The sequence below is a fragment of the Colobus angolensis genome, unplaced genomic scaffold, assembly GCF_000951035.1.
Source record: "Colobus angolensis palliatus isolate OR3802 unplaced genomic scaffold, Cang.pa_1.0 Scaffold99, whole genome shotgun sequence".
Taxonomy (NCBI): Eukaryota; Metazoa; Chordata; class Mammalia; order Primates; family Cercopithecidae; genus Colobus; species Colobus angolensis.
This window is the reverse complement of record NW_012123931.1, coordinates 1,182,639-1,190,935: the sequence shown is the minus strand read 5'-3', so window position 1 is coordinate 1,190,935 and position 8,297 is coordinate 1,182,639. Positions and strand designations below refer to the sequence as shown.

Genomic DNA, 8,297 nt, shown 5'->3' with positions numbered 1-8,297 from the left:
GCCATTCTCCTGCCTCAGCCTCCCGAGTAGCTGGGACTACAGGCGCCTGTCACGTCGCCTGGCTAGTTTTTTGTATTTTTAGTAGAGACGGGGTTTCGCCACGTTAGCCAGGATGGTCTCGATCTCCTGACCGCGTGATCCGCCCGTCTCGGCCTCCCAAAGTGCTGGGATTACAGGCTTCAGCCACCGCGCCCGGCCTAAATGATCATTTTTATAGCTGGTTGGTATTTTCTGGTTGTCATTTCTGAGAGTATGGGAAAGTTATCTTTATAGTAAGGTGAGACTGGTGTATCTTTATGGCAAAGTGAGAATGGTATGAGACTGGTAAAGCAAATACATTTTAAAGTTTTAAAAATGCAATTAAATGACAACTTTGGCTGTTGTACCAATACATACACACAGTCACATTTGATATCAGTTTCTTCTTCTGAGGAATGGAGTGATTAGATTTTAGTGGCCTGTGCTTTTACAATCTTTTCTTCCATAAAATTTTAATTTCCATTTATTTGCATCAGTGATCAGTATCAAAAATTTATCTTTGCCAAGTGTGTAGAGTGTATTGTCACAATAATATAATTTGGAGTCATTTAAAGGAGACAATTAGAATTGGTAATCATTGTGAATGGTGCAGTAGGCACAGATGATCTATATGTCCTAGTTAAGCTGATTTGAATATGATTTTCTGTCAGATCCAGACAATCTAAAATTTATCTTTGAAAGTTCAGTGTCAGTGGAAATGTTACATTTGGTGACAGAAGGCAGATAACCCATCATATGATTGAACACTGGTTTTAAATCGTGCAGAGTTGCCTTTACATATATAGCTCTGTATTAGCTGCTTAAGAAATGTTGGTAAGACTTTAAACATTTACTTTTTCAAACATGTTTCCTTCTTTCTCTTTCTTTTTTAATGACTTTATTTTTTTAAGACCAGTTTTAGGTTCACAACAAAATTAAGAGGAAGGTAGAGATTTTCCATATAACCCCTGTCCCCATACATGCATAGCCTCCTCCATTATCAATATCATACACCTGAGTGGTATATTTGTTACAGTTGATGAGCCTGTGTTGACAAATCATTATCATTCCTAAGTCCATAGTTTACATTTGTGTTAGCTCTTGGTCTTATACATTTTATGATTTTGGACCACAATGTATGGTGAAATGTATCTGCTATTATAATAATATACAGAGTAGTTTCATTGTCCTAAAAATCCCCTGTGCTCTGCCTGTTAATTCTTCCCTAGTTCCCCACCCCTAACACCAGCAGCCACTGATCTTTTTAGTCTCTCTAGTTTTGCTTTTTTCAGAATGTTGTATAGTTGGAATCGTACAGTATGTAACCTCTATTTTTATTTCTTACTTTTTTTTAGAGATGAGGGCTTACTGTGTTGCCCAAGCTGGCTTCAAATTCCTGGGTTCAAGAAATTCTCCCGCCTCAGCCTCCTAAGTAGCTGGGACTACAGTCATGTGGCACCATGCCTGACTAATTTTTAAAAAATTTTTAGTAGTGATGAAGTCTCACTATGTTGCCCAGGCTGGTCTTCAACTCCTGGGCTCAAGCAGTCCTGCTACCTTGGTCTCCCAAAGTGTTCTGATTACAGGTGTGAGCCACTGTGCCTGGCCCCACTGTGGTGTTTTGTTTTGTTTTGAGACAAGATCTCGCTCTGTCACCCAGGCTGGAGTGTAGTGGCTTGATCAGAGCTCACTGCAGCCTCAACTTCCCAGACTCAAGTGATTCCCCCACCTCAGCCTCTCTAGTAGCTGGGACTGCAGGCATGCACCACTATGCCTGGCTAATTTTCTGTATTTTTTGTAGAGATGGAGTTTTGCCATGTTCCTCGGGCTTGTCTCGAACTCCTGCGCTCAAGTGATCTCTCCACACCGGCCTCCCAAAGTGCTGGGATTATAGGCATGAGCCACCTTACTTGACCCCCGCCATGTTTTAAAAGACTTTGATAGATCATTCTTTTTAGCCATGAACAATATTTCATTTTCTGGATATTCCACAGTTTATTTATTCATTCACGTACTGAAGAACATCTTGGTGGCCTCCAAGTTTTGTCAATTATGAATAAAGTTGCTGTACACATCTGTGTACAGCTTTTTGTGTGGATGTAAGTTTTTAAATGCCTTTGGGTATTTACTGGGAGTGCAGTTGCTGGATCACATGGTAAGAGAAGGTTTAGTTTTGTAAGAAACTGCCAGACTGTCTTCCAGAGTAGCTGTACCATTATACATTCACACTGCAATAAAAGAGTGTTCCTGTTGCTCTACATCCTCGTCAGCATTTGCTGTTGTCAGTTTTCTGGATTTTGGTCATGCTAATAGGAGTGTAATAATATCTCATTGTTATTTTAATCTGTATTTCCCTGATGACTTATGATGTGGAGCATGTTTTCATATGTTTATTTTCCATTTGTATATCTTCTTTGGTGAAGTGTCTGTTAAGAATTTTTGCTTATTATTTAATCAGATTCTTACTGTTGAGTTTTAAGAGTTTGTATGTTTTGGATAACAGTGTCTCTTATATGTCTTTTGCAAATATTTTCTCCCTGTGTGTGGCTTGTCTTATTCTCTCAATATTGTCTTTTACAGAACAGAAGTTTTTGATTTTAATGAAGTCCAGCTTATCAATTTTTTCATTCATGGATTGTGCCTTTGGTGTTGTTATCTAACAATTCATTATTGCATCCAAGACCATCTGGGTTTTTTCCCTGTGAGTTATACTTTAGGAGTTGTATAGTTTTGTATTTTACATTGAGGTCTAGGATCCAATTTGAGTTAATTTTTGTGAAGGTTGTAAGGTCTGTGTCTAGATTCACTATGTTTTGCATGTGATGTCCCATTTATTCTAGCCTTTGTACTTTAGTCAAAGATCAGCTGATTGTATTTATGTGGGTCTATTTCTGAGCTCTTTGTTCTGTTCCATTGACCTATTGGTGTTTTATCCTAGTACCACCCATCTTAATTACTATAGCTTTTTAGTATATCTTGACATTGGGTAGTGTTAGTCCACCAGCTTTGTTCTTCAAAATTGTATTGGCTCTACTGAGTCTTTTGCTTCTGCATATAAACTTTAGAATCAGCTTAACTTGCTGGGGTTTTGATTGAGATTGCATTGAATTTATAAATCAGGTTTGAAATAAGTGACTGACATTTTGACAATATTGAGTCATCATATCCATGGATTATCTTTCCATTTATTTAGTTTTTAAATTTTTTTATCAGAGTTTTGTTGTTTTCCTAATATAGATCTTATACATATTTTGTTAGATTTATACCTAAGTATTTCATATTTTGGGGTGTTAATGTAAATGGTACGTTTATTTACATATATATTTGTTATATATATTTGAGATTTATAACATGTTTTAACATACATATATGTAGTGAAATGATTAATACAGTCTAGCAAATGAACATATCTATCACCTCACAGAGTTACCTTTTTGTGTGTGGTAAGAGTACCAAAACTACTCTTTTAGTGAATTTTTAGTATACAATACATTATTATTAACTAGTGCACTCATGCTTTATATTAGATTTGTAGACCTGTTCGTCCTACCTAATTAGAAGTTTTTATCCTTTAATCTACATCTCCCTATTTCCTTCCTCCCCCTGACCTTGTTAACCACCCACTGATCATCCCTCTCTTTCTACATATTCGACTTTGTTTAGATTATATATATATATGTATAAATGAGATCATACACTATTTTTCTTTCTAGGTCTGGCTTATTTCACTTAGCACGATGTCCTCGATGTCCTCGAGGTTTATTCATATTGTTGCAAGTGTCAGGATCTCCTTTTTAAAGGTGAAATAATATTTCATTGTACAGTCATGTGCTGCATAACAGTGTTTCAGTCAACAGCTGACCACATATACAATGGTGGTTTCATAAGATTATAATGGACCTGAAAGATTCTTGTCACCTAGTGATATGGCTGTCTTAATGTTGTAGCACAATATATTACTCAGTGTTTGTGATGATGCTGATAGAAACAACCCTATTATGCTACCGGTTGCATGAAAGTATGGTGCATACAGTTGTGTACAGTACACAGTACTTGATGATGATAATAAATTATGTTACTGGCTTATGTATTTTTATACTATTTATTGTTATTTTAGAATGTATTCCTTCTAGTTACAAAAAGAAAGTTAACTGTAAAACAGCCTTTGATAGGTCCTTAGGTGGTATTCCAGGATAAAGCATTGTCATCAGGAGATGATGGCTCCATACATGTTATTTTCTTGCTCTTGAAGACCTTGCAGTGGGACAATATGTGGAGGTGGAAGATCCTGATGCTGTGTAGGCCTAGGCTAATGTGTGTGTTTGTGTCTTCATTTTTAACAAAAAAGGTTAAAAAGGAAAAAAGTGTTAGATAGAAAAAAGCTTATAGAATGAGCTTATAAAGATGTTTTTGTACAATTGTACAATGTGTTTGTGTTTTAAGCTAAGTGTTATTACAAATGTCAGAGTTTAAAAAATACTAAAAGGTTTATAAGGTAAAAAGATTGTAGTAAGCTAAGGTTAATTTATTAGGAAGACAGAAAATTTTTGTGTGGATTTTGTATAGTCTAAATGTATAGTTCATGAAGTCTCAGCAGCGTGCAGTAATGTCCTAGGCCTTCATTCGCCATTCTCTCTTTTACTTCCTCTCTCACCCTCCCTTACCCAGAGCAACTTTCAGTCCTGTAAACTCCATTCATGGTAAATGCTACAGGTGTATCATTTAAAAAATATTTTACAACATATTTTTACTGTACATTTTCTGTTTAAATGCACAAATACTTAATATTGTGTTACTCTTTCCTGTGGTATTCAGTATAGTAAGATGCTGTATAGCAGTAGTCCCCAACCTTTTTGGCACGAGAGACTGGTTTTGTGGAAGACACTGTTTCAACAGACTGAGGTCTGTGTGGTAGGGATAGTTTCAGGAAGAAACTCTTCCACCTCAGATGATCAGGCATTAGACTGTCATAAGGAGCACTCAACCTAGATCCTTCACATGTGTAGCTCACAATAGGGTTTGTACTCCTGTGAGAATCTAATGCTGCTCCTAATCTGACAGGAGATGGAGCTCAGATGGTAATGCTTACTGGCCCACTGCTCACCTCCTGTTGTGCGGGTCAGGTTCCTGCTGTACAGGTTTGTAGCCTAGGAGCAACAGGGCACACCATATAACTTAGGTGTGTAGTAGGCTATACCATTCAGATTTTTGTAAGTACACTCTGATGGTCGCACAATGATGAAATTGCCTAACGATGCATTTCTCAGTAAATCTCTGTTGTTAAGTGATGCTTGACTGTATGTATGTGTGTGTATATATACCCACAGTTTCTTTACACATTTATCCATTGATGGACACTTAAGGTTGTTTCCATATCTTGGCTATTGTGAATAATGCTGCAAATAAATATAGGAGTGCAGATGTCTGTATGAGGTGCTGATTTCATTTTCTTTGGATATATACTCAGAAGAGGGGGTTTTTGGGTCATATGGTAGTTGTATTTTTAATTTTTTGAGAAACTTTCATACTGTTTTCCATAATGGTTGTACCAGTTTACATTTCCACAAATAGTGTACAAGGGTTTTCTTCACACCCTGGCCAACAGTTGTTACCTCTTATCTTTTGGATAATAGCTGTTTTAACAGATGTGAGGTGGTATCTTATTGTGGTTTTAATTTGCATTTCCATGATAATGATTGACGTTGAGCACCTTTTCTTATGCTTGTTAGCCATTTTTATGTTTTCTTTGGAAAAAAGCTTCTTCAGGTTCTTTGGCCATTTTTAAATCAGTTATTTGTTTCTTGTTACTGAATTGTGTGAGTTCCTTATATAGTTTGGATATTAACCCCTTATCATATACAGGGTTTGCAAATATTTTTCTCAATCTGTAGCCTGCTTTTTCATTCTGTTAAATGTTTTCTTTTTATTTGTAGGAAAGTTTTCATTTTGATGTAGTCTCACTTGGATATTTTTGCTTTTGTTGCATGAGTTTTTGGTGTGATATCAAAAAAATTATTTTTGAGGTCACTAATAGGGAACTTTTCCTTTTGTTTTCTTCTAGAAGTTTTATAGTTTCAGGTCTTTAATCCATTTTGAGTTTGTTTTTGTGTATGGTGTAAGATAAGGGTCTAGTTTCCTTCTTTTACATGTGGTTATTCAGTTTTCCCAACACTATTGAAGAGTTTATCCTTTTCAATTGTGTTTTCTTGGTGGCCTTGTTGAAAATTAGTTGACCATATATGCTTGGGTTTATTTCCGGGCTTTCTGTTATGTTTCATTGTTCTGTTGGTCTTCATGTCTGTATGCCTGTCATTACAGTTTAGATTACTGTTGGTTTGTAGTATAATTTACAGTCAGTAAATGTGATGCCTCCAATTTAATTTTTCTCTCTCCACATTGCTTTGGCTATTTAAAGTTTTTTGTAGTTCCATATAAATTTTAGCATTGTTTTTTCTATTTCTGTGAAAAATGCCAGTACAATTTGGTAGTGATTGCATTGAGCATGTCACTTTGGATAGTATGAATTTTTTTTTCTTTTTTTTTTTTTTGTGACGGAGTCTCACCCTGTCACCCAGGCTGGAGTGCAGTGGCGTGCTCTCAGCTCACTTCAGCCTCCACCTCCCGGGTTGAAACGATTCTCCTGCCTCAGCCTCCCGGGTGTTTAGGATTATAGGCGCCTGCCACCACACCCAGCTAATTTTTGTATTTTTAGTAGTGATGGGGTTTCACCATGTTGGCCAGGCCGATCTCGAACTCCTGACCTCAAGTAATCTGCCCACCTAGGCCTCCCAAAGTGCTAGGATTACAGGTGTGAGTGACTGCACCCAGACAGTATGAATGTTTTAAAAGTATTAATTTTTACAACCCATAAACAAGGAATAGCTTTCTGTTTATTTGCGTCTTCTTCAGTTTCTTTAATCAATGTGTTATAGTTTTCGGTGTACAGATCTTTCACTTCCTTGGTTATATTATATTTATTCCTAAGTATTTGATTCTTTTGATGCTATTATGAACAGGATTTTGAAAATTTATTTTTAACATAGATTGTTGTTGATGTAAAGAAATGCAGCAGATTTTTTGAATGTTGATTTTTATATTCTGCTGCTTTTCATTTAGCAGTTCTGCTACAGGTGTGTGTGACACCTGTAGCATTTTCCTGCGTATAGAATCAATTCATCTGCAACCATGGATAATTTTACTTCATTATTTCTGATTTGAATGCCTTTTGTTTCTTTCTTTTTTTTTTTGTCCGATTGCTCTTGCTAGTACTTTCAGTACTACATTGACTAGAAGTGGCAGAGTGGGCATCCTTGCCTGGTACTCGATCTTAGATGAAAAGTGTTTATCATGTTGATATTGATCACTGTTGATTATGATGTTAGCTGTTTGTTTTTCATATATGACTTCTACTATATTGAGGAAATTTCCTTCTATACCTATTTTATTGATTTTTTTTTAAGTGAAAGAATATTGAACTCTGCCAGATGCTTTTTCTGTGTCTTTTGAGATGATTATATGCTTTCTTGCCTATCATCGTGCTAATGTGTTGTATCTCATTGATTGATTTGCATGTGTTGAACCATCCTTGCAGCTCAGGGATTAATCTCATTTGGTTATGGTGTATTATCTTTTTGATGTATTGTTGAATTTGGTTCCCTAGTATTGAGAATTTTTGCATGTGTATTCATAACTTTGTGTTATCTTTTTCTGACTTTGATATCAGGATAAAATTGATCTCAGGTATGAAACTGAAACTCTTCCCTTAACTTTTTTCTTTTCCTGGAAGTATTTAAGAAGGATTGATACTAATTTTTTTGAATGTTTGGTAGAATTCGGCCCTGAAGATACCTGGTTTTGGACTTTTCTTCATTGGGAAGTTTTTGATTAGTATTTCAGTCATTTTGTTACTGGCATGTTTAGGCTTTCTGTTTCTTCTTAATTCAACTTTGGCATGTTGTATGTTTCTAGGAACATATCTGTTTCCTTTAGGTTATATATGTACTGGTATATAATTGTTCATAATCAACTCTTACGATCTTTTATATTTTCAAGGCATCTGATGTAGTGTCCCTTTTTACATTTCCGATGAGTCATCTCTTTTTTTTCACCCTAAGGTTTTGCCATTTTAAAAAATACAACCTGCACAGCAAAAGAAAATACCATCAGAGTGAACAGGCGATCTACAGAATGGGAGAAAATTTTTGCAATCTACTCATCTGACAAAGGGCTAATATCCAGAATCTACAAAGAACTCAAACAAATATACAAGAAAAAAACAA

The 8,297-nt window shown here is 35.9% G+C and overlaps 1 protein-coding gene across 1 annotated transcript in view; it reads left to right on the top strand.

Annotated features, from left to right (window-relative positions):
- Nucleotides 1-8,297, top strand: part of SCAPER (S-phase cyclin A-associated protein in the ER) — a 565,180-nt gene that overhangs the window by 78,564 nt on the left and 478,319 nt on the right. The gene's annotated exons all lie outside the window — the stretch shown is intronic.